Genomic DNA, 26,213 nt, shown 5'->3' on the forward strand with positions numbered 1-26,213 from the left:
ATCTTGTTCAGTTTCTTTCTGCTTCTTTATGTCCTCTTCGAGTTGTTTCAGTCGGTTTTGTTGTGCCCAGACTGCTTCTAAAATTTCCGAGCTCTTTTCTTTTTCGGAATTTGTGGATCTTTGTTTGGGAGTGACGCCTTTGGGCGATTCTGTTTGTTTCCTCCTGGAGTGCGTGGTGATAGAGGGCTGTCCGGTCGTTCTCCGGTGTCAACTTCATCCTCTTGTTCGGATGCAGCGTGGTCATTGTTGAGAGGGTCGTCCGCCATGGTAAAGGAATGACTTCCAGGTCCCCGGCAACGGCGCCAATGTTCCGGGGGTTACCTGAAACGTGTAGCTCGGTCGTCTGGAGAGGCCCGAGGTGGGGGTTCAGGGACCCGAGCTTTGATATGCGGAGTGGTTGGTGGTTGTACTGCAATGACACTCCGATGCTTAAGTTAGCATGGGTCCAAGCAGATATGTGTAGAATGTGGGATGAATGCCATACCTGGGTGCTCCAGTGTATTTATAGTAGTTGGCCGTGATCTTCCCTGGATAAGATATTCTTATCTTATCTTATCTTTGGGGGTTTTATCTTTATCTTTGTGGAACCGCCTTTTCTAGGCCTTTTCGGCCTTTAGGCTTTGGGCTGCGTTCCTTTTGATGGGCCTTCCTTGCCTTATTGTCCGAGGTCCGACCTTTAGGCGTGGGCCTTAGGACGAGGTCGGACCTTTTATGAATTTGCCGAGTTTGGAGGAGCCCGGTTAGGGTATGAACAGTTGGTATGAAGCAAGCTATGGTCACCTTGCAAATCTCAGTTAGGCAGATTAAAAAATGGTTTATGGGTTTTCGAATAATTAATAATAAAAAGAAGAAATAATAAAAGGGATAGAACACTTATGCAGATTTATTGGTGGGAATTTCAGATAAGCGGATGGAGATGCTGTAGAGCTCTTAGACGCCTGTTCTCCTACTCCTTCTACTCAGTCCTTCTTACTCCTTTCCATGGCAAGCTTTGTATAGGGGTTCACCATCAACTGTGGCTACTTTCATTCCTCACGGGGAAATATCCTGTGCGGCTGTCACTCGCACAGCTAACCAGTCTGGAGGCATCACCCATGGCTGATGGCTACATCCCATCCTCGCAGTGAAAACTATGCTAACGCACTCTGTCACAGTACGGCTAATCACCGGTTGGTTCCCGCTCCTACTGGAATAGAATCCCTCTTTTGCGTCTGTCACTAACGCCCAGCAGGTTAAAGTTTGAAGCACGTCACGGTCATTCATTACCGGAATCCTACTCGGAATACCACAGACAAGGTGAGACTTTCTGGATCCTCATAAATGCCGCATCTATCTAGCTTATACCACGAAGATCTGTTGGGGAATCTAAGAGATATACATTCAAGCTCTGTTGCATGTAGAACGGAAGTGGTTGTCAATCACGCGCGTTCATAAGTGAGAATGATAATGAGGGTAATCTGACTCATAACATTCATCATGTTTCTTGGGTACGAATGAATATCTTGGAATAAGAATAAGAGAGATTTGAATAAAAGATAATAGAACTTCATTAATACTTGAGGTACAGCAGAGCTCCACACCCTTAATCTATGGTGTGCAGAAACTCCACCGTTGAAAATACATAAGCAAAGAGTTCAGGCATGGCCGAATGGCCAGCCCTCTGTAACGTGATCACAGGATTCAAAATACAATCCAGGATGTCTAATACAATAGATAAATGTCCTATATATACTAGACTAGCTACTAGGGTTTACATGAGTAAGTAATTGATGCATAAATCCACTTCCGGGGCCCACTTGGTGTATGCTTGGGCTGAGCTTGATTAATCCACGAGCTGAGGCATTTCCTGGAGTTGAACTTCGAGTTATGACGTGTTTTGGGCGTTCAACTCCGGATCATGACGTTTTTCTGGCGTTTAACTCCAGACAGCAGCGTGTACTTGGCGTTCAACGCCAAGTTACGTCGTCAATCTTCGAATAAAGTATGGACTATTATATATTGCTGGAAAGCCCTGGATGTCTACTTTCCAACGCCGTTGAGAGCGCGCCAATTGGAGTTCTGTAGCTCCAGAAAATCCATTTTGAGTGTAGGGAGGTCAGATTCCAACAGCATCAGCAGTCCTTTTGTCAGCCTTCTTCAGAGTTTTGCTCAAATCCCTAAATTTCAGTCAGAATTTACCTGAAATCACAGAAAAACACACAAACTCATAGTAAAGTCCAGAAATGTGAATTTAGCATAAAAACGAATGAAAACATCCCTAAAAGTAGCTCAAACTTACTAAAAACTATATAAAAACAATGCCAAAAAGCGTATAAATTATCCGCTCATCACAACACCAAACTTAAATTGTTGCTTGTCCCCAAGCAACTGAAAATCAAATAGGATAAAAGAAGAGAATATACTATAAATTCCAGAATATCAATGAATATTAATTTAATTAGATGAGCGGGACTTGTAGCTTTTTGCTTCTGAACAGTTTTGGCATCTCACTTTTTCCTTTGAAGTTTAGAGTGATTGGCTTCTCTAAGAACTTAGAATTTCAGATAGTGTTATTGACTTTCCTAGTTAAGCATGTTGATTCTTGAACACAGTTACTTATGAGTCTTGGCCTTGGCCCTAAGCACTTTGTCTTCCAGTATTACCACCGGATACACAAATGCCACAGACACATAACTGGGTGAACCTTTTCTGATTGTGACTCAGCTTTGCTAGAGTCCCCAGTTAGTGGTGTCCAGAGCTCTTAAGCACACTCTTTATCTTTGGATCACGACTTTAACCACTCAGTCTCAAGCTTTTCACTTGGACCTTCATGACACAAGCACATGGTTAGGGACAGCTTGATTTAGCCGCTTAGGCCTGGATTTTACTTCCTTGGGCCCTCCTATCCATTGATGCTCAAAGCCTTGGATCCTTGCTACCCTTGCTTTTTGGTTTTAAGGGCTATTGGCTTTTTCTGCTTGCTTTTTCTTTCTATTTTTTTTTTCGCCACTTTTTTTTTTCACTTCTTTTTCTTGCTTCAAGAATCAGTTCATGAATTTTTCAGTTCATCAATAACATTTCTCTTTGTTCATCATTCTTTCAAGAGCCAACAATTTTAACACTCATAAACAACAAGATCAAAAGACATATGCACTGTTCAAGCATTCATTCAGAAAACAAAAAGTATTGTCACCACATCAATATAATTAAATTAAATTCAATAATAATTTCGAAATTTATGTACTTCTTGTTCTTTTGAATTAAAACATTTTTCATTTAAGAGAGGTGAAGGACTAATGGATTTTATTCATAGCTTTAAGGCATGGTTACATACTAATGATCATGAAGTAGAGACACAAAACATAGATAAACACAATATTAAAAACTGAAAACAGAAAGAAATAAGAGCAAGGAATGAATCCACCTGAGTGAGGGTGGCGCCTTCTTGAAGGTCCAATGGTACTTTTTGAGCTCCTCTATGTCTCTTCCTTGCTTCTGTTGAATGATTCCTAGTGATTTTGGTACTCCTATCCATAGTTGCTCCCAATAGTTGTGTGGAGGACCATTTATTCCCTGAGGTATCTCAGGGATTTCTTGGATTTGCATTCAAATGTTCTACCACTGAGTTATGACGGCTTATATTTGTCTTTCCATCTCCCAAGACTCAGAGGTGGAAGCTTTTGTCTTCCCTTTGAGGTTTTTCTGGCCTTAGGTGCCATTAATGGTAATGGAAAAGCAAAAAAGCTATGCTTTTACCACACCAAACTTAAAATATTGCTCGCCCTCGAGCAAGAAAAGAAAGAAGAGAAGAAGAAGAGATGGAGGGATGTGTGTATTCGGCTATATGGGTGGGTTTGGGTGGGAAAGAGTTTTGAATTTTGAAGGTGAGTGGGGAAGAGTGGATAGAAGTGAGTGGTGAATGAAAATTGGGAATTGTGACATGGGGAATTCAAATCACAAAAATAGGATTAGAAGGTAAGGTGGGAATATGGTAGGTGGGGATCCTGTGGGGTCCACAGATCCTGAGGTGAAAAGAAATACCATTCCTTCACCATATAGGCGTGTAAATTGCCTTCATGCATCATTCTGGCGTTCAAACGCCCATTGGTGCATGTTCTGGGCGTTAAACGCCCATGTAATGCATGTTTCTGGCGTTGAACGCCAGTTTCATGCTTGTTTCTGGCGTTCAGCGCCAGATTGTCCTCTGTGTGCACATCCTGGCGTTAAACGCCAGGTTGTTGCTTGTTTCTGGTGTTCAGCGCCAGAATGGTGCTCTGTTCTGGCGTTGAACGCCGGCCAGATGCACCTTCTGGGCGTTGAACGCCAGCCCGTGCGTCCTCCAGGGTGAAAAATTTTTTTCTTCTGTTTTTGACTCTGTTTTTAATTTTTTTGATTTTTTCGTGACTCCTCATGATCATGTACCTAATTCAACACAAAAATAACACCAAAACAAAATAAAATAAAATTAGATAAAAAAAATTGGGTTGCCTCCCAACAAGCGCTTCTTTAATGTCAATAGCTTGACAGTGGCTCTCATGGAGCCACAAGATGATCAGGTCAATTTAATGTGTTGTCTCCACACCAAACTTAGAGTTTGGATATGGAATTTGAACACCAAACTTAGAGTTTGGTTGTGGCCTCACAACACCAAACTTAGAGTTTGACTGTGTGGGCTCTTCTTGACCTTGAACTGAGAGAAGCTCTTCATGCTTACTCTCTTTTGTCACAGAGGGATGGCCATGTGCCTGAATCACAAGGTAATCCCCATTCAATTGAAGGACTAACTCTCCTCTGTTGACATCTATCACAGCTTCTGCTGTGGCTAGGAAAGGTCTTCCTAGGATGATGCATTCATCATTTTCCTTCCTAGTATCTAGGATTATGAAATCAGCAGGGATGTAAAGGCCTTCAACCTTTACTAGCACGTCCTCTACTGTCCCATAAGCTTGTCTCACTGACTTGTCTGCCAATTGTAATGAGAACAAGGCAGGTTGTACCTCAATGATCCCCAGCTTCTCCATTACAGAGAGTGGCATAAGGTTTATCCCTGACCCAAGATCACATAGAGCTTTCTCAAAGCTCATGGTGCCAATGGTGCAAGGTATTAAGAACTTGCCAGGATCTTGTTTCTTTTGAGGTAGAGTTTCCTGAATCCAAGTATCTAAGTCACTAATGAGTAAGGGAGGTTCACCTTCCCAAGTCTCATTACCAAACAGCTTGGCATTCAGCTTCATGATAGCTCCTAGATATTGAGCAACTTGCTCACCAGTCACATCTTCATCCTCTTCAGAGGATGAATATTCTTCAGAGCGCATGAATGGCAGAAGGAGATTTAATGGAATCTTTATGGTCTCTAAGTGAGCCTCAGATTCCTCAGGATCCTTAATAGGAAACTCCTTCTTGTTTGAGGAACGTCCCAGGAGGTCTTCCTCACTAGGATTTTCGTCCTCCTCCTCCTTAGTGCATTCGGCCACTTTGATCAAATCAATGGCCTTGCATTCTCCTTTTGGACTCTCTTCTGTATTACTTGGGAGAATACTGGGAGGAGTTTCAATAACTTTCTTACTCAGCTGGCCTACTTGTGCCTCCAAATTTCTAATGGAGGATCTTGTTTCATTCATGAAACTGAAAGTGGCTTTTGACAGATCAGAGACTATATTAGCTAAATTAGAATTATTTTGTTCAGAGTTCTCTGTCTGTTGCTGAGAAGATGATGGATATGGCTTGCTATTGTTCAGCCTATTGCGTCCACCATTATTAAAGCCTTGTTGAGGCTTTTGTTGATCCTTCCAGGAGAAATTTGGATGATTTCTCCATGATGGGTTATAGGTGTTTCCATATGGTTCACCCATGTAATTAACCTCTGCCATGGCAGGGTTTTCAGGATCATAAGCTTCTTCAGAAGCTGCCTCTCTAGTACTGTTGGATGCATGTTGCAGTCCATTCAGATTTTGAGAGATCATGTTGACCTGTTGAGTCAACACTTTGTTCTGAGCCAATATGGCATTCAGAGCATCAATTTCAAGAACTCCTTTCTTCTGAGGTATCCCATTATTCACGGAATTCCTCTCAGAGGTATACATGAACTGGTTGTTTGCAACCATGTCAATGAGTTCTTGAGCCTCTTCAGGCGTTTTCTTCAGGTGAATAGATCCACCTGCAGAATGGTCCAATGACATTTTCGAAAATTCAGAGAGACCATAATAGAAGATATCTAATAGGGTCCATTCTGAAAACATGTTAGATGGACATCTTTTGGTCAACTGCTTGTATCTTTCCCAAGCTTCATAGAGGGATTCACCATCTTTTTGTTTGAAGGTTTGAACATCCACTCTCAGCTTGCTCAACTTTTGAGGAGGAAAGAATTTATCCAGAAAGGCAGTGACCAGCTTATCCCAGGAGTCCAGGCTATCCTTAGGTTGTGAGTCCAACCATATTCTAGCTCTGTCTCTTACAGCAAAAGGGAAAAGCATAAGTCTGTAGACTTCAGGATTAACTCCATTCGTCTTTACAGTATCACAGACCTGCAAGAACTCAGCTAAAAACTGATAGGGATCTTCAGATGGAAGCCCATAAAACTTGCAGTTTTGTTGCATTAAAGCAACTAGTTGAGGCTTAAGCTCAAAGTTATTGGCTCCAATGGCAGGAATGGAGATGCTTCTTCCATCAAACTTGGACGTTGGCTTTGTGAAGTCACCAAGCATTCTCCTTGCATTATTATTATTATTATTTTCGGCTGCCATCTCCTTCTCTTGTTCGAAAATTTCTGAAAGGTTATTTCTGGATTGTTGTAATTTAGCTTCTCTTAATTTTCTCTTCAGAGTCCTTTCAGGTTCTGGATCAGCTTCAACAAGAGTGCCTTTATCCTTGTTCCTACTCATAAGAAAGAGAAGAAAACAAGAAAAGAAAGAGGAATACTCTATGTCACAGTATAGAGATTCCCTTATGTTAGTAGAAGAAGAAAGAGGTAGAAGAATGAAGAAGGAGATTCGGATTTTTGGATGAGGAGAGGTGAAGAGAAGTGTTAGTAATTAAATAATTAAAATAGAAGAAGAAAAGAGAAGAAAATTTTCGAAAATAATTTTGAAAAAGAGTTAGTGATTTTCGAAAATTAGAGATAAATGTGATTTGAAATTAAAATTTGAAACAAAAAGAATTTTTGAAAAAGAGAGGGAGAATTTTCGAAAATTAGAGAGGGAAAAGTAGTTAGGTGGTTTTGAAAAAGATAAGAAACAAACAAAAAGTTAGTTAGTTGATTGAAAAAGATTTTAAAATCAAATTTTGAAAAAGATAAGATTTTTGAAAAAGATAAGATAAAAGATAAAATAAAAGTTTTAAGAAAAAGATATTTTGAAAAAGATTTAATTTTTAAAATTACTTAACTAACAAGAAACTAAAAGATAAGATTCTAGAACTTAAAGATTGAACCTTTCTTAACAAGAAAGTAACAAACTTCAAATTTTTGAACCAATCACATTAATTGTTAGCTAATTTTTCTAAAATTGGATAAAAAGATAAGAAAAAGATTTTGAAAATATTTTGAAAAATAATTTTGAAATTTTCGAAAATTATAAAAAAAATGAAAAAGATATGATTTTTGAAAAAGATTTTGAAAAGATAAGATTTTTAAAATTGAAATTTTGACTTGACTTGTAAGAAACAACTAATTTTTAAAAATTTTTGACCAAGTCAACCCAAAATTTCGAAATTTTGGAGGGAAATAAGGAAAAGATATTTTTGATTTTTAAATTTTAAAGAAAAACACAAAAATGACCCAAAACATAAAAATTTTGGATCAAGACACAAGATGCATGCAAGAATGCTATGAATGTCTAGATGAACACCAAGAACACTATGAAGATCATGATGAACATCAAGAACATAATTTTGAAAAATTTTTGATGCAAATAAAACATGCAAGACACCAAACTTAGAAATCTTTAATGCATGGACTCTAACAAACGAAAAATGCATATGAAAAACAACAAACAACACAAAACAAGAAAACCTCAAGATCAAACAAGAAGACTTGTCAAGAACAACTTGAAGATCATGAAGAACACCATGAATGCATGAATTTTAAAAAAAAAATGCAAGAAAAAAATTTTTAAAGCATGCAATTGACACCAAACTTAAAAATTGACTCAAGACTCAAACAAGAAATACAAAATGTTTTTGGTTTTTATGATTTTATGATTTTTTTTTGTATTTTTATTATTTTTTTCGAAAATATTTTTGGAAAAATGAAAAATAAAAGAAAAATTTTTGAAAAAGATTTTTGAAAAAAAAATTACCTAATCTGAGCAACAAGATGAACCGTCAGTTGTCCATACTCGAACAATCCCTGACAACGGCGCCAAAAACTTGGTGGACGAAATTGTGATCACTTGTTCTTTCTACTTGTAGGATGTTTACTCTGAAGGCATTGTTTATTTTCACAACTCCGTTCAACTAACCAGCAAGTGTACTGGGTCGTCCAAGTAATAAACCTTACGTGAGTAAGGGTCGAATCCACAGAGATTGTTGGTATGAAGCAAGCTATGGTCACCTTGCAAATCTCAGTTAGGCAGATTAAAAAATGGTTTATGGGTTTTCGAATAATTAATAATAAAAAGAAGAAATAATAAAAGGGATAGAACACTTATGCAGATTTATTGGTGGGAATTTCAGATAAGCGGATGGAGATGCTGTAGAGCTCTTAGACGCCTGTTCTCCTACTCCTTCTACTCAGTCCTTCTTACTCCTTTCCATGGCAAGCTTTGTATAGGGGTTCACCATCAACTGTGGCTACTTTCATTCCTCACGGGGAAATATCCTGTGCGGCTGTCACTCGCACAGCTAACCAGTCTGGAGGCATCACCCATGGCTGATGGCTACATCCCATCCTCGCAGTGAAAACTATGCTAACGCACTCTGTCACAGTACGGCTAATCACCGGTTGGTTCCCGCTCCTACTGGAATAGAATCCCTCTTTTGCGTCTGTCACTAACGCCCAGCAGGTTAAAGTTTGAAGCACGTCACGGTCATTCATTACCGGAATCCTACTCGGAATACCACAGACAAGGTGAGACTTTCTGGATCCTCATAAATGCCGCCATCTATCTAGCTTATACCACGAAGATTCTGTTGGGGAATCTAAGAGATATACATTCAAGCTCTGTTGCATGTAGAACGGAAGTGGTTGTCAATCACGCGCGTTCATAAGTGAGAATGATAATGAGGGTAATCTGACTCATAACATTCATCATGTTTCTTGGGTACGAATGAATATCTTGGAATAAGAATAAGAGAGATTTGAATAAAAGATAATAGAACTTCATTAATACTTGAGGTACAGCAGAGCTCCACACCCTTAATCTATGGTGTGCAGAAACTCCACCGTTGAAAATACATAAGCAAAGAGTTCAGGCATGGCCGAATGGCCAGCCCTCTCTAACGTGATCACAGGATTCAAAATACAATCCAGGATGTCTAATACAATAGATAAATGTCCTATATATACTAGACTAGCTACTAGGGTTTACATGAGTAAGTAATTGATGCATAAATCCACTTCCGGGGCCCACTTGGTGTATGCTTGGGCTGAGCTTGATTAATCCACGAGCTGAGGCATTTCCTGGAGTTGAACTTCGAGTTATGACGTGTTTTGGGCGTTCAACTCCGGATCATGACGTTTTTCTGGCGTTTAACTCCAGACAGCAGCGTGTACTTGGCGTTCAACGCCAAGTTACGTCGTCAATCTTCGAATAAAGTATGGACTATTATATATTGCTGGAAAGCCCTGGATGTCTACTTTCCAACGCCGTTGAGAGCGCGCCAATTGGAGTTCTGTAGCTCCAGAAAATCCATTTTGAGTGTAGGGAGGTCAGATTCCAACAGCATCAGCAGTCCTTTTGTCAGCCTTCTTCAGAGTTTTGCTCAAATCCCTCAATTTCAGTCAGAATTTACCTGAAATCACAGAAAAACACACAAACTCATAGTAAAGTCCAGAAATGTGAATTTAGCATAAAAACTAATGAAAACATCCCTAAAAGTAGCTCAAACTTACTAAAAACTATATAAAAACAATGCCAAAAAGCGTATAAATTATCCGCTCATCAGGTTACTTCAAGGGTTAATTAGGAGCTTATTCATCCGGTTTGAAGCATAAAGGACAACAAAGAGGTGAACGGGATACTCGAACATGCGATCCCGAAGGACCAATGAAGTGCAAGCATGGATGGAGGTTCAAGGAGGAGTGGAAATACATGCCACCCTAGCAAGAGTCTCCTCAACAAGTCCAACTTAAGGACTATAAACCAAAGTGCTAGGTGGGAGACACCCCACCATGGTAACATCTTTCTTACCCTTTCTCTTTACTTATAGTCTTGACTTCTTGCATTTTAGCTTATCTTAGCTAGCTTAGGTTAGTTTAATTTTGAGTTTGGTAGGTTAATTTTCATATGGATCATGATTGTATGGATTTTTGGATGTTTAGGGGTTGAATTTTGGATGAGCTAAGGCTTGGCACCTTAGATTTTAAAGAAAAAAAATATTTTTGAAAATAGGGCATCTATGCGTGATGCACCACTATTTCGTGGTACATCTTATGCTTAATTGAGTGGATTTTATCCACTAGTCTCACACTTATTCATTGAATTCGCAAGTTTTACATTTTCCTTCCTGATTTTGTGCTATGATTGAAAACATGCTTCCTTGGTCTTAATTTTGCTATGATTAATCTTCTCTTATTACCATTTAATGCCTTGATATGTGTGTTAAGTGTTTTCAGAGATTACAGGGCAGGAATGGCTTAGAGGATGGAAAGGAAGCATGCAAAAGTGGAAGGAATACAAGAAGTTGAAGGAACTGCAAAGCTGTCAGCCTAACCCTCTTGCACTAAAATGGCCATAACTTGAGCTACAGAGGTCCAAATGATGCGGTTCCAGTTGCGTTGGAAAGCTAACATCTGGGGCTTCGCAACGATATATAATTTACCATAGCTGTCCCGAAGTTAGGCGATACGGAAGCGTGAATGACGCGCCAGCGTCGCAATTGCGAATCTCAACCCACGCAAACGCGTGGACGACGCTTCCACGTCACTTTCCCACGACCTGTACATACCAGATTTCGAAATTAGCAATTTTTGGGTTGTTTCTGACCCAGTTTTTGGCCCAGAAAGCACAGATTAGAGGCTATAAAGTGGGGGAATGCATCCGAAAAAAAGGGGGCTCGCCAATTAGTTACTTTTCATGATTTACATGTAGTTTTGAGGGAGAGGTTCTCTCCTCTCTCTTAAGTTTTAGGTTTAGGAATCCTCCTAAAGGATTTAGGATTTCAACTCTTCATCAGATTCAATATTTCCTTTACTTTATATTTTTCTTCTACTTTGAGATACTTTAATGCTTTTATTTATGTTTGATTTATGTTGCCCAATTGGCTTATGGATATTTTCCATCTTAGATTTGGCTGCTTTGAGTGAATGTTATTTGAGGTATTCCAGATATTTATGATTCTTATTTAGCTTTTTATATTATTCGCTTTAATTGATTAACTGGAAGCTCTTGAGTTATCAACTATTCAGGATTGATTGTTATGTCGGCTGATTAATTTGAATTCCACTAACTCTAGTCTTTCCTTAGGAGTTGGCTAGGACTTGGAAAATCTAACCAATTGGTTTACTTGACTTTCCCTTGCTTACGCAAAGGTTAACTAAGTGAGATTAACTTCCATTCTCATAGGAGTAACTGGGATAGGACTTCTGAATTTTCATATCTTGCCAAGAGTTTATTTTATAGTTAATTATTTATTTTATTTGTCATTTAATTTACTTGTTCCTCACTTTCAAAACCCCCAATTTACAAAACTCATAACCAATAATAAGAACACACCTCCCTGTAATTCCTTGAGAAGACGACCCGAGGTTTAAATACTTCGGTTATCAATTTATTTAGGGGTTTGTTACTTGTGACAACCAAAACGTTTGTAAGAAAGGTTGATTGCTTGGTTTAGAAACTATACTTTCAACGAGAATTTATTATAATTTCTAAGCCACCAATCTTCAGTTCTTCAGTGTGTGCGCACACACTTATGCGTGCACACGCAACTTCTATTTTCTGCGTCTTGTGCGTGCACACCGACCCATGCGTACGCACACTCGTATACAAGCCCTCTGTTTGGAGCGCTCACACCCCTTGTGCACGTGCATCCTTATGTTCTTGCAATTTGTGCGTGCGCACGCCGTTGTGCGTACGCACGCAACCTTCGTGTCACGGTTTCTGTGCGGCCGCTCAGGCCTGTGCGTCTGCACGCCAACTTGCATCCCTTCTGGTGGGAGCGTTGGCACAGCCTGTTCGCGTGAAACCCAACCCCTTTTGTTCCTATGTGCACGCACACATGATCCTTGAAAAAAAAAGTAAGTAACCTGTGCGTACACACACTACCCTGTGCGGACGCGACAGTGCTATTTTGGGCAAAATTTTTATTTCTCTTCTAATTAAGCCCTAAAGCACTTCCACCCTTCCATCCCTCCCTTTTCTTGCTTTTTGCCCTCTCTTCCACTTGTTTTACTTAGTTTTCATTGCATCTCATTTTCATTTTAGTAGTTATATTATTTTTGTTTACTTGCTTATTAATCGAATAAGTTACAAGTGTTTATTTGATATTGATAGGGTTGCTTGAATTTCATCAATGCACTTATATTTTGCCTTAATTTACTACTAGCTAGCGGGTTTGAATACTCATGTTTTGATTGTACCACTAGGACAAATTATGTAAGTGCATTGAATTGAGTGAATTGAGTTGAAATTGCTTGTTCATCATGATTTTTCATATTAAATTCATCACATGACTGATACTTGTTCTTTGTTAATGCTTTGCATTTGTTTGAGTGACTCAACTTGATCCTTATCAAGTGTGCCATTTTTCGTAACAAGTATCTTACCATGTGACCCTTTCTTTATGTTTCATGATGAATAAGGAGTTTATGGTTCATTATTAAATTTGTTATTGTTAAGTGTGCAATCCTCTATCAATTTTGAACTTTCACATGCACAACTTCAATATCCAATAATTTCTAAACTCAATTCACTCTTGTGGTAGTTACCTAAATATGCTTATCCTTAATTGATGTTCATCTATTGCTTGCAACTTAGGCCATTTAATTGAGGAACTCATGTTTACCTTTTTGATCGTGTGGATGGCATTTTAACTAGCCGTTTGTATGTTCCAACCGCGCGCATAATTGGAATACACACATGGCTCATTTTTTATCATACCACACCTCTATGAGAGCTTCCTCAATTAGATGCTTATTTACTTACCCCTTTACCCTTTTGTGCTACTTGCCCTATGATTCCTAATTATAGCTTATTCACTCTTTTTGAGGATGAGACATAACGGCAAGGAACCGGGAAAGGAGGGAGACACCAAGGATGGAGATGCCAAGCCCGCATTGGACTTGGAGATTTCTCCACAACCCGAGCTCCCGCATCCACCAGCTGAAGGTGGATGACCGTAGAGCCATTCTCCCCGGATTGTGTTCATGCACAGAGGACCGTGCAAGGCTTAAGTGTGGGGAGGATTCGCCATTTGGGGAGTAAACTTTTTTTTCTCAAACACTTTGCACTTTCAATTTTTTGTTTCTTTTATTATGTTTCTTGTAGATATTTGTTAGTATTTTTTATTATTGCATCTTTACTCTAGTTAATATATATATATATATATTGCATTTTCATGCTATATATAGTATAGATATTGGTTGTGATTGGATGTTGTGAATAGTATAGCACCTAGTTCAATTTTGTCCTAATTGTTCATATTAGTTTTTGCAATGTTGAAAATTAAGAATAGAACTAGGAAAGATTTTGAAATTGTATCCATCACATCATACATACATGTAGGAATAATTTTGGTGAAAACAACAAAAATTATCAAGAATTTTATTTTTTTTAGGGCATTCTATTGAATTAATTTGAAAAAAAATTGTTTTTAAAAAACTTGCTAGAATGATCTTTATGAAACATAGAAGACAGAAAGAACAAAATACCTTGTGAGTTCTTGAGCTTGAATGAGTGGTTACACATTATAACCACAAATTTTGTTCATTATGTGCTATGCTCCTTCTATGATTGTAATCTTGGTTTTGCTTGAATCTTTATTTCCAATATTTGATGTTGTGATTGTATTTAGCATAATTGAGACCATTTTTGTATTAAACTCACTCACCCATATGGACCTACCATTGCATCTACCCTTGTTAATCCCCTTTGAGTCTCTTAATGCTCTTTATTCTAATTGTTAGCACATCACAACCCTAAGTGGAAAACCATGAATTACCTTAAATTGCATCTTTGATTAGCTTAGATTGAAGAGTGTGTTTTCATTTAAGTGCGAGGGGACTTTTGGGTTAAAAAAGTTTGTATTGGGTATACGTTGAGAAAGAAAATTTGGTAAATGGGTGCACATTCATGTATCATCAATTTGCTTTAACCATATGCATTTGTCCTAGAAAAAAAATGAAAAAAATGAAAAGAAAAAAAAGTAATAATAATAATAATAATATGGGACAAAAGTCATCACAAAGAAAAAGAAAAAAATGAATGATGAATAAGAAATGCATATGTGGATTTGGATGAAAAAGATGCATGAATGTGTATAAAAGGTGTGATTATGGGAAGTTAGGGTGCATATTTTGTTATTTGGTTGAGTTGGACACTTGAGCTAATCAAAGACCCAATTTCTTAGTCCACTTAGTCATATTTATCCTACCTTAACCCTAATCCCATTACAACCCTCTAAAGACCTCATGATACTTGCACTCATGCATCAGATATTTGTTGATTGTTAGATGAAAAGCAAAACCTTGAAAGCATTATTAGGAGGAGACTTGAGTGATTAGACCCTAAAACACCGAGCATTGAGAGTGTATACACACCTAGTGAGGGTTCGATCACTCGACTCTATGTTTCTATACTTCTTATCATGTATTCTTGCATGTTGCTTCATTTTGATGAGCAAATCAATTCTTTATATTTTGAGTGCATTGGATTATTTCTTTGCTTAAGCCCTATATGTCTATACACTTGCTTTGAATTTGGTTATTTGTTTTCACCAAATCAATAGAACCTTATAGTTAGATAGATATATATAATATATACACATACTTGCAAGCATATAGATAGTTGCATTCAATAAGTTGTTTCCCCTTTGACCATTCTCCTTGTTGGTTTAGCATGAGGACATGCTATTGTTTAAGTGTAGCAGAATTGATGAGTCTATATTTGATGAGATATTTTGGCTTGATTTGAGTATATTTCATCATATCAACCTACACTTAAGCACCAAAATAGCATACTTTTGTGTTTGATCCCTAAATAGAACCCAAATGTGAAAACATGCAATTTTGTGATTGAAATGCGCAATTTAATTCCACTTTTATTCTATTTGATGCCATGACATGTTTGTTGAGTGATTTCAGGCCTTAGAGGCAAGAATGGATGGCCAAAAGTAGAAGAAAACATGTACAAGGAAGAACCCATGAAGAAAACAAGGAAAAGCACACACAGCGACGTGTGCGTGTGCACCAAGTACCTATGCGTACGGACAAGAGGATTTTCAGCCAAGTGTGCGGACGCACACACCTGTGCGTCCGCACAGGTCCCTGCACGTGATTGCATTAATGAAACATGTGCTGCACGAATTTGGAGGCCTCTTGGCCCATTTTGGAAGTCTTGAAGGCTGAAATTGGATGCTATATGAACGGAAATTCAACACATTTGAAGGCATTAGGACTTAGACATAATTTTTCATAGTTTTACATAGTAGGAGTAGGAGTAGTGTAGATTAGGGAATTCTCTCTTAAGGTTTAGTTAGGGTTTGTAGCATTTTATACTTCAAGTCTTGTAGCATTTCTTTAATTGTCTCTTTTTATTACATTGCTTTGTCTACACTTTCTTATATTTTAGCTTCCTTTGTTAATATAGTTTTGCAATTTTGAGTTGTTGTTAGTGAATTTGATGTTTGATGCTTACTTTATGTTTGTTTGAGTTACTTTTATTGATTTTGATCATTTATGGTTCATAGCTTTTATCATTTTCCCAATTTTGTCATGTTTTATGATTATGCCGTCTATGTGTTTAATGAAATGCCAATTTTGATTATGGCATAATTTCCACCGCTTGGCTTGGGGAAAATGAATATATGGATTACTAGAGTCATAATGTCCAACATTTAGTGATAATTCTTCGGTTGTTAGTTGTTATTGTTTCCACTAACGCTAGTTTTTTACTAAGGTAATTAGTAAGTTAGCTAGGACTTGTGGATTGATAACAACTATGCTCACTTAACTTATCCTTCGATGTTAAGGGTTGACTTAGTCAGATTAATCCATCATAATTATCATAGTTGTGGTTATGCTAGGGAAAGGATTCCATAACTCATCCCAAGTCAAGATTTCATTTATGTTTTAAATCACATTTTCATCACTTTATAGTCTTACTTGTTTATATTGCATACATAGTTCTTTTATTCCTTTATTAGTTTATTAATTGCAATTTTGTCTTGTTCTTTAATTCCTTTATTGCTTACTTCTTCATTGAAAACACCCCTTGTTTCTCACAACCAAAATCGTGTGCGCTCATTGGCATTAGTTCCTAGGGAGAACAACCCGGGAGACTAAATACTCTCGATTTACATTTGCTTTTAATTGTGACATCTTTAGATTTTAATTTGATATTGGTCAATTGTTGGGTTTGGAACTATACTTACAATGCCAATCCAATCTTATTTTGAGATAAATTCCGAACCCGCTCTAGTCCTCTCTGTCAATGTGTGTACGCACAAGAGTGTGCGTGTGCACAGGTTCACAAATCCATAGGGTGTGCATGCGCACAGGGCTGTGCGTGCGCACACAAAGCAGAAATCACAAGTTCTGCGGAGTTCACTGAACTCAGATTTCAGACTCCAACTTTCAACGATCATATCTTCTTCCATGAAATTCAAATTTCTACCAAATTTAAACCATTTTAAAGCTTGTGAAATTATCTTTTATTTGATATAAAAAGCATCAAATTCCAAAAATGATAGCTTAAGATATGATCCATTAAAGTTCATCAAAGATTCATTTCTTCCAAAGTTCATAAACTCCCAATTTTCCAAAACATACACTTCCGAATTCATTCAAAACCAACCAAAACTCAACCATTCAACATCAAGCATTTCCAAACTCTCATTCAATCCTCAACCCACCAATTCTTCCATTTCTAACCAAGTCTCAACTTAATGACTTCAATTCATAATCAACATTCCATACCTCAATTTTCCAAGCAATTGTTCAATTTCATCAATCACTATAAATATACATAGCAATAACACACACACACACGAAGCATGCTCACCAACAAGAGCACCAATCTCACGAACACTTAAGCATATCAAACTATATCACATACAACTTTACATGCTTTACCAATACTTATCACCATTCAAAATTGTTCTACCACTATGCACATATCCAACTCAATCCATATCATCCAAAAAATACATCATCATTTCAAAATCCTATTCTAGGGTCACTAGCCTACGTTTTCACAACCACATTACATTTTAGATACAGGAAATCGAAACCATACCTTGGCCGATTCCCGTTCAACCCGGAACACTTCCAAATTCAACCTTCGAGGTCCTAAAACTTCACTAACAGATTTTTAAGCTTATTGCTCCACTCCAAAGCTTTCCAAAACCATCAATCAAGCCCCAATACACATATATACACTACCTAAGCCATAATGTCACACCCAAACACAATAACTCAATCACTAAATCACCAAATTCCATGTGTTTAGCTTAGGATTGAGAATTTTACCTTATCTAAGGATCAAGGAGGAAAGACTAAGCTTTCCCCTCAAGTTAATTTGATCTTATAACATCAAAACACAAAAATCTCAACACCTTTTACCCAAAATTTTCGAAATTTATTGCTGTAAATTTGAAGAATAAATTGTGGTTTACCTTAAGAATAATTTTGTGGATTTTTTAGAGCTTGACGCCATGATCGCGTGGTCGCAAACAGTGCATCAATCGGAGCTCTAAATCAAAAGTTATGATCAATTGAAGTTAGAAGCAAATGAGGGCAAGGGTTTGAGTTATCCCTTCCCCTTTCTCAGCGTGTGTGTGTTGTTTCAGGGGAGACAGAGTGCTGAGCTCTCTAGTTTAAAGGGAACTTGGCTGGGCCTTGGGCCCAATATGGGTCCGGTTGGTTTGGTTTGGCCCAATCTTGGGCCGATTTCTTTAAAATTGGTGTCAAAATTCTCGTTTTAATTTCCTCTATCATATTAAACCATGAAAATTTCATTTCTAATTTTCTAGAATTAATTTTAATTTATGGGTTATTTAGTCATTAATTAAATGGGTTTACACAAAGAACTCTAGCGTCGTAGTCCCCAGCCCCGTAGCATGCAGCCGCCGCAGCCACCGCAGCCCCCATAGCTCGCAGAACCCACAGCTACTGCATCTCCCCTCCTCTGTGTGAGCTCTCTCTCTCTCTCTCTCTCTCTCTCTCTCTCTCTCGCCATGTCATGTAGTCTCCTCTGTCGTTGCCGTCACTCCCCTTCCTCTTCGCCGCCAGTAAGCACTGTGATAAATTGATAATAGCTAATTAGTTATTCTTTGTAGTTTTGTTAATCATTTTTGTTGTGTCCCTTTTCTCCTCTGTGGCCCTCTGTGTCCCTTTACTCCAACTAATAATTGTGTTGCTGATTTTACTGTGGAGTTTTGTTACTAATAATTGAGCTCCCTCTGAATTATTTTTTATTTTATGCTAATTTTAGTACTTCGTATGTTATATAGACGTTGTCTTCTTCTTCTTCTTCTCAATTTTTTGTTATTCTGTTAATTATACGGATTAATCATTCTGTAATTCTAGATTTTACTAAACATAAATATGATATAAGTTAAATTTTGGGACTCTGGATTTTGAATTTTGCTATATTAAATTTTACTATATAAGTTCAATTTTGCTCTATTGAATTCTGCTATAGTGAATTTTGGTGAATTAACTGTATGAATTGCTAAATTTAATTATATTGAATGTTGTATGAATTGTATGAATTGATATAATCGTCTAAATTCTAAATTGTTATCATTCTGAATTTCGCTATAGTTTAATCACTTCATTGCTGTATCATCTGAATTTATCAAGTTTGATTTTACCTATTTTTGGAACATTTTATGTACTTGATTTTTATTATATTGTGTTGGTGGTGAAAGTATCTGAAAGTTATGCTTCTGAACCTACTAAGGAGGATGTCCCTCATGCATCTCCACTTGAAGATTGTAGAGAAAATGGTGAATGTGACGATGGAAATGGAATGACTCTTGATGAACTGTACAATACAGCAGAAGAGCAAGTTAAGAGCACTGAAGAATGCAATAGAACAGGATAGTCAATAAATAATGCAGATAGAAATGTTCAGAGCGAACTGAAGCCACTAAGAGCTTTAAAGGTTATAGATTGTTTTTTAAGTTTATGTTTCATTTACATAATTTATTTGGATCATCATTTACTCTATAGCTCTTGAGTAATACATCATCATTGTATATTTAATTGCTATTGGATAATTTCCTCTCCAATGCATTATAGAACTCATGTGTTGTGTTTGATGTGTTTATATACTGAATTTTTAATAATTTTATTTAATATTTAATTAAATCGATTAAATTCTGATTAAATTTTAGTTAAATCATTAAATCAGTAAATCAATCACTTCACCAATTCATTAACCAGTCTGATTCTTACGACCTTAGTTTTTAGTAGTAGTAATTTATTTAATGAACTTGTAGTATAACTTGGTATTTACTATGTTCATATTTTTCGTTGTTTACGTAACAAAACCGATCTCATTATTAATGAGCGCATCTATCGAAATTTTCATCAATCATCAAATATATATGCTTTTATTATATCCCACTTCAGTTTCACCAACAAGAAAAGATGCATGCATGATTCATTTGTGATTTGGTCTTTAATGGTTTATTCTTATTAGCAGTAGACCTTAAAACTAAAAATTAATAGTAAAAGTTGTCTTTAAAAATTGTTTATTTTTTAAATTAGTTGTTAAATAAAATTTATTAGTTATATTAATTTTAAAATATAAAATATTAGTCAATTAATTTTTTTGTCAGTTAGATAATAACGTGTCATTTAAATATCACGTGACATGATGATGTGGTAGGTTAACACCACATATCACACTACAAGATACGCGGAAGATAGCGGCGGCAAATTACCTGCGAATTTCTCCATCTGCCGCAATTTTTCAAAATAGCTGCGATTGGCATCTGATTTTTTCATTGTGACGCAGAATCAACTTAGATTAGTGTCAATTCAATGAAGTTCCGCCACAAAACCCCAACCCAATACATTGATTTTCCCCTAAATCAGTTCGGTACCCAAAATCAGAAAGAAGAGGAACCTGCGACAGGAGAGTGGAAGCGCAAGAACCCCTGTGCTCAAACACGCCGTGCGCCGCTGTGTCACCGTAGAGTCGCGTGGCTATCGACCTAACCTCTTCTCACCGCCGTCGACCGTTCCCCTTTACTCTACAGTGTGTGAAACCCCTAATCCCTCATATTCGGTGTGCGTAACCCACCGCTATTCTCGCATCCACCGTGCGCATCTGAGACGTCTCTGAGTTGCGTGGCTACTTAGATGTCCTCCTCTCACCGTTGTCGACTGTTCCCCTCTCCTTTAGCGAATCTGAGTTATCGCGGCCTCAACCCAGTCACTGGTTCGTACTTTCACATTGCTCTTTCTTTCTTGTTTTCATTCTTGTTCACTTACAAAATTAGAATCTTATTTTCCTCAAGATTTGTATATCTTCTTGGTTCACATTATGCTTTCAGGTTATTTTCATTAAGATTTTGTCTATATATTTGATTAATTAAGTTAAATTGTACCTGTTTAGAATTAAGGATTTTGATTCAGATTCTCTCTATATATTTGATTAATTTTGATTCAGATTATAACTCATGTTTAACTGGGTTAAAAGAAGACCTCAAAAGAATGTTAAGTAGAAGCAAACAAATTTATCTGAAATCTTTGTTCCCCTGTTTCAATTTCGGAGAGGTAAGGCTTTAAATTTAAACTTTTCACTTCCTTTTTTTACCCTCCAAAAACTTATCTCGCAAACATGCCCTTTTTCCTACTGATGTTATCACTGTCGATAATCAAACTGAGGCTGCAGCAAAAGAAGGTAGCAATTCAGGTTCTTCATCTTTGATGTTCCATGGTGCAAATGAGAATAAAGTAGATTGAAAAACCGAAAGTGGTTCTTGACTATCTCCTCGGCCAGATTACCAACAAAAGAAGGCAACGCTCCTTTTCATGCAAGAGGAGGTTGGTTTTCACTCCCTTGTATCTTTTTCATTTGGGCATCATGTCTGTCAAAAATAGAAAAAAAGCCTCTTGATTTTACTGCACTATCTGCTATATAGCATTTAACAAATTAAATATTGAATTTTGGGTGCATAATTGCATCCTTTTGCTTAATATTTGATTCAATTTATCTTACTTTTTCTCAGTTTTTTTTTTCATGATTTTCTATTTTGGTTTAGAGTTGCATCATTTTGTTCCTCTCTTGTAAAATATAAAGGGGTGTTCCTTTCTATGTTTGTATTAATAGGTTATTTCTTGTTGAATTGTGGCTCTTGTCTTGTCTTTTTTAAATAAATAAATAGATAAATAATGTGCCAAAGACTTTGATTTTTTCATCCTTGGCAGATTTGATGTAGAAGAATGAAAGAGAAAATCGGTAAGGTCCAATAATCCTAACAATGAATTGGTTTTATATATTATCATCGTGCTCTAGTGTTTGTATCTGATGTTATAAATTACAAGACACCAAGAAGCCAGAGAGAAAGATATGACCATTTCTTGTGAAACATGACAAATCCAGTTGAACATAAACTAAACTAATTATCCTTGGTTATAGATTCTTAGTGCATAGACTAATTGTGTTCTATAAAAAGTTCATTGTTCAACCATTCATAGGTTTTCCAATGTTTGCTTCCTTATTCCGTTAGATGCTTCTCCCTTTCTTTTAGTTAGATGTCAAAATCATATATTATAAATTTTCATAGTGAAAATTTGCTTGATCTAGTACTTATTTGTTTAAAGTTTGGCAGCTCAATTGAATATCTCTCTGCATGTTGACAAAAAACAATATAGTATGCCCAAGTTGAAAAATGTGTAATATAGTATGCCCAAGCTTGGCAGCTCAATTTTGGATGGATGTCTTTAGTACTTCTATTCTTTAATACTTGAAAAATGTGTTTGTAGTAAAGTTACTTATTTCATGAATCTTTCATTCTCCCCAATAAATTACGTTTCCTATAAGTTTTTAAATAAAATGTGTCACTAACTGATAAACTAAGTGATGTGCATTTAATTTGTGGATTATTTCCATGTATCAACATTAGCTACAGGTCTTCTTTTATGCCCAAGTTGATGTTCCCCACAAAGCATGGTTATTCGAGCATTTTCTTCACCCGTATGTTCCTCTTTGTTTCTCTATTTCTCTCCTTTGACTCTTCTTCCATGTATTAGAAAAAGAAATAAAAAGAGATTGAATTTTTATTACAGTTTTTTATTATTTATTTATTTATTTTTCTTGTTTGAATTTCATTTCAGTTACCCCACAGACACTGATAAACACATGTTGGCAACATAAATAGGTCTTTTGCGAAACCAGGTGGGGAATTATTCCTTTCAAATTCATCATTTTGTTTGCTGGTCTTTTTATTCAGTTCATTGAATTTGTAATCTATAATGTTCATATAGTAGCTTTTTTGAAAGGGGGTCTATTTTGTCATATAATAGCTTTAAACAGTCTCTTGTCAATGACAACCGTCGCCGAAACTAAGACAGATTCACTGGTAACTCTGCTTCTTCCTTTTTTGAAACTGTTATGCTTCTATTTTGTTCCACTATTCTCCTAACTTTCTTTCTAAGTTCATTTCACTATATGGAACAATGAGAGAAAAACTCAGATTCTATTGAAAGGAAGAATTAAATTTCAAATCAGGTTATTAAAGCAATTCAAGTTAAAAGAGAAATAGAGTAGTTTGATAAAATTTTATATTGTAGCCATATATGAACAGGATATGCATATATTTCTATTGAGCTGATGCTGTGCCTTCTGATTTTTCTATTTTGCTTTAGGGTTTTCTAGTTTGATCTGGGTTCAGTGCTAACATCTGATGGAGGATTCAGCAGTGATAGTGTATCTAATTTGCCTAAGAAAGAAATGGATCAAGGCAGCCATAGATCATCTTCAAAACTGCATGTGTCTAAGGATTCTCATGGTATTTATTGCCTGATGTTCATATCAATTTTGGTTTGCTTGGTTGATCTTTGCACCCTATAGGAATTGATGTGTGTAAAGGTGTTTTGCATTATTGTTTCACTTGCCTGTAATGGGGAGAAAATGTTATTTATGGGGGGCACAATTTGATTGTTTCCTCTAACGGAAAACCTTTTTCTGTATTGTGAAAAAAATTTATACATGTAAGTCTAGCTTTTGTTTCCTTTTTGTTCCAGTTATTGAAGAGTAGAGGCAAAAGAAAAAGTGATAAAATAAAACAGCGCGTCCGTCCCTCCCGCGAAGAAGAAGCAGCAGCAGCTTAATTGATTGTAGTTGTAAATTGAAGAATTAGATGGTAATGATGAGAGGAAGCTCGAGTCTGCAATATCCAGGTAAATTATATTCTGCAGCGTCGTATGTTGGGTTTGAGGGATCAAACTCTCCAACCAAAGCTCTCACCTCCAGGTTTGCCAAGTCCACCGCTCTTCTCCTCTACAGCTTGTATAACCAGGTTCAATTACCCCTTTTCTCCTATAGATCTGCTTTTCAGTTCTTTGATTTGTTTCTACTTTGCTTCATTTACTTTGATCCACATTGTCCTTGCTGATTTTCTTTTCTCCTTCCGAATCAATTAGATGTATTTTTCTTGTTATAAAGATTCGATAGTGTTTTTATTGTGGTTGATGACAGATTCGCTTTATATATATATAATCTATAATCTATAAAGCTTCTCAGTACCTGGAAAATTATGGAGCATAGCAAATGGGCAAGATTTGTCTGCTAATATCTATGATCTCTATGCTATAGTGTTGATAAACTCTCTCCGTGAAACTTGTATTCTATATATTCTTTATGTGCGAATCTGAATTTACTGTGTTTATCCATGCATATTCTCTTCGGAGTGTTGTGTTCTTTAAGTTAATAGTGCTTATGTTGATGTTATACTTGCTTCATGCATTACTTTTATTTTTCATGATAAAATTGTGGAGAATGTTGTTAAAGGAAGTAATTATTAATGCAGTTGGAACCAGCTTGGAAACATGTCTTCCACAGAAGCCATGCGTCTTTTTGTGAAAATATTGGAGGTTAATGGAATAATTTTATTTAGGCAATGATTAATGGTAAAATGCAGAATGTTACCTAATTACTTTTGCTGTTATTTTTTTCTATTGTGTAGGAAGAAGACCCTGGTTGGTATTCAAGAGCATCAAGCTCTGTTGTAGAACCTGTTATAGATGTGAAAATGAATGTGAGCCATTTTTTATCATTTTTGACAGAAATAACTTTCATCTCTGCTGACGTTATTGCCTGCAATAAACTTTAATTGTTAATTTGTCATGTTATTCTGTTATATTGAGGTAAATTTAGAATAAGTTTGTCATTGAAAAAAAATGAAAATAAAAACTTAAAACCTACTTTGTTATTGTGCGGTCAAAATTTGGCCTATGTTCATGGTCAAATGAGTAAGAAATATTTTGTTTGCTGAATAGTATTTAACTATTTATTAGCTTATACAGTTAGTTAGATTACATTAGACTAGCACTTTGGTAATTAGTCTGTTAGCAGTTAGGAACTAACCATTATCTAATTATTTAAGTTCTAATAATCCACACTAATTATTTAAAAAAAACCCACATAAATTTGCGGCGGTTTCAAAACCGCCGCAGTTTTTTTTAAATCCACTACCGAAATAGCGGCGGTTCTACAACCGCCGCAAAATCAATTATTTGATTTGCAGCGGTTGTGCCAGCGGTTCGTTAGAACCGCCGCGAAATCATATTACCACCCCCTAATAGACGACGCTTAATGAACCGCTGGAGTTCTGTTTCGCGGCGGTTAAAAATCGCCGCAAATCCTTAAAAAAACCGCCGCTATTCGGCGTGTCTTTTGTAGTGTCACAAAATAATTAATTGATGTATTAGTTCACTGACACCTAACACGCCATGTGTTATATGACACGTAAAAAAAATTATTTATAATTAAAATAATCTCTTAAAGTCCAGGCATAAATCGTTTTCATCCTTAAAATTTTAAAAATTAATCAAATCAGTCTTTATATAAATTTTTTTTATTTTTTTTATAATATTAAATTTGAAATACTTTTTTATAATACTAATTTTAATATTATTTTTTAGACTTTAATAAATAAAATTCTCTTTACATAAAATAATAAGAATAAATATATTATAAAGTTATTTTATTATTTGTATTTTAAAATTTTATATTTTCAAATTGTAATTTTCTTGTAGTAAATTTATTTTATATAAATGAGTTTATCAAATTATTATTGATTATATATTTAAAATTTTAATATTTTGAATCTCACTAAATAATATAGTAGTTATTTTAAAATTTAAATTTTTTAGATTTTTTAAATTATAATTTTTATTATTGTTTAATTTATATAATAGAACTCAATAATTAAAAAATTGATTTGTGGGATCACTTCTTTAATTTTAATATTTTAATATAAATTTTTTTAAAATAACTATTATATTTATTTAGTGAGATCTAAAAAATTAAAATATTTAAAATAATTACTATATTTATTCAGTGAGATCCTACATATTAAAACTTTTAGTATATAATTAATAATAATTTGATAAATTATTTATATAAAAAAAATTTCACTAAAAAATTTAAAAATAAAAAGTTAAAAATACATATGAGAAAATAAGTTTGTAACAATTTAATTATTTTTATTATTTTATTTGAAAAAAATTATTAAAGTGTAAAAAATAATATTAAAATGAATAAGATTAAAATATATTAAAAATTTAATATTATAAAAAATTTATATAATAATTAATTTGATTGATTTTTAAAGTTTTAGGGATAAAAATGATTTATATATATACTTTCATAAACTAATTTGATTATAAATAAATTTATGTT

At 35.8% G+C, this 26,213-nt stretch overlaps 1 long non-coding RNA gene and 1 other non-coding gene across 2 annotated transcripts; both read left to right on the forward strand.

Annotated features, from left to right (window-relative positions):
- Positions 1-6,216: 6,216 nt before the first annotated feature.
- On the forward strand, positions 6,217-6,320 carry LOC112718556 (small nucleolar RNA R71). Its single transcript, XR_003160891.1, has one exon. It is a non-coding gene; the product is annotated as a small nucleolar RNA R71 (small nucleolar RNA).
- A 17,379-nt stretch (positions 6,321-23,699) lies between these two features.
- On the forward strand, positions 23,700-24,558 carry LOC112717536 (uncharacterized). Its single transcript, XR_003811919.2, has 3 exons — positions 23,700-23,829; positions 24,340-24,403; positions 24,496-24,558. It is a non-coding gene; the product is annotated as an uncharacterized lncRNA (long non-coding RNA).
- The last annotated feature ends 1,655 nt before the right edge of the window (positions 24,559-26,213 follow it).

The sequence above is a fragment of the Arachis hypogaea genome, chromosome 10 (genome assembly GCF_003086295.3).
Source record: "Arachis hypogaea cultivar Tifrunner chromosome 10, arahy.Tifrunner.gnm2.J5K5, whole genome shotgun sequence".
Taxonomy (NCBI): domain Eukaryota; kingdom Viridiplantae; phylum Streptophyta; class Magnoliopsida; order Fabales; family Fabaceae; genus Arachis; species Arachis hypogaea.